Raw genomic sequence first — 1,562 nt, forward strand, 5'->3', positions numbered from 1 at the left:
TCAACTTGGAATGCAAGGCAATTGTACACAACTGTTTGAAGTTTTGATTTTGCCAAATGATGATGCCATGTTTAAGCCATGTGTAGACCATTCAGATCTTCTCCAAAATGGCTAAATTTGGACTTTTTGGAAATTTTAGATCAAGAGAAACAACTCTTATGTTGAACACTTTTCCATTTGAAGCTTGTATCATGGTGAATTTTGAGGTGGAAGTTTGGAAATTTTAACATATAAATTGTTTTCTAAGTGTCAAGCCATATCTTCACTTATTCCACCTTGGCTAACTTTTTGTGTGAGCTTCAAATGAGAAAAAGGTATTCATCAAAGTTGTAGCTCTTTCACAATCCTTCAACATGGTCACAAATTTGACCTCATTTGGATTTGATATGAAGGAGTTATGCATTTTTGAAGTTGAGGAAAATCACTTGTTCAATGGTATTGGTCCAAAATGACCTATAATGTATCCTCATATCACATGCTCATAAAAGTTGAATTATCTCTTCCTCCAAACATAAAAGTTGAATTAGGAACCTTGAATTTATTTGTGCAACTTGGAAATCTTACATCTCATAAAGATTGAGCAAGTTATGGTCTTGGGAAGTTGACCTCCAAATTAGGGTTTAGACAAAATGACCTATAATCTTTCAACATAAAAAATGACTTTCCAACAAAAACTAGCTTTAGACTTCAACACAAAATTTGTTTGTAATGTCATTTAGAGTAACAATTATCTTGGAATCATTTTCATATGATAAAAAATTGTAGGAGATAAGGTCTAGGGGACCCCAGTTTTGATCAGATGAATTCCTCTAGTCAACTACCATCAACCATCTTGCAAACTTGCAATTCTCTTGACTTTTGGGACTCATGGGAGATCATATATGCATAAGATGATGAAATTTGATGTATACCTTGAATTATTTGATTAATTGATAAAGAAGCTTGTTGACGAAGTTACACAAGATACCCAGATGAACTAGGGTTTCAAAGGCAAACCAACTCCAAACTCTTGATGATTTCTTGATCAAAATAACATGTGGAGCTCATGGGGATCCATATATGATGTCTAGAGCTATAGTAGACCAATCTTGATTGAGATCTTTGCAATGAGGGTCTCAAACCCTAGATATGAGCTTGATAGATCAAAGATGAGCACATGCTCTACCTGCAAAAGAGTTAGATTATACAAAGACATATTTTTGGTATTTTGGATAGTAAAAATGATAAAATACAAGATATAATACAATCACATTGTACTTGGTGGTCTCTTCCAATACAAACCCAATGAATGAGGGGTAAGGAGGATGCCAAGGTATGATCCCAATGCTAATGCATATGATGAAGTAGCATGAGGGATCTTAGGGTCAAAATTGGGGTCTTACAGATAGAATGATGGGGGATGATTCTGGTGAGGTGACTTCTGGTTCAAAGTCGATCATTCCTTCAGGAGTTCCTTCGGAAACATGTTCGTCATAAGCACTCCTTGCAGGAGATTTTCTAGGTGGTGTGACATATGGATTAGTTGGTTGGGGAGAAGAAACAATTAATGGTGGTGAGGTGGG

The sequence above is a fragment of the Lathyrus oleraceus genome, chromosome 5 (genome assembly GCF_024323335.1).
Source record: "Lathyrus oleraceus cultivar Zhongwan6 chromosome 5, CAAS_Psat_ZW6_1.0, whole genome shotgun sequence".
Classification (NCBI taxonomy): Eukaryota; Viridiplantae; Streptophyta; class Magnoliopsida; order Fabales; family Fabaceae; genus Lathyrus; species Lathyrus oleraceus.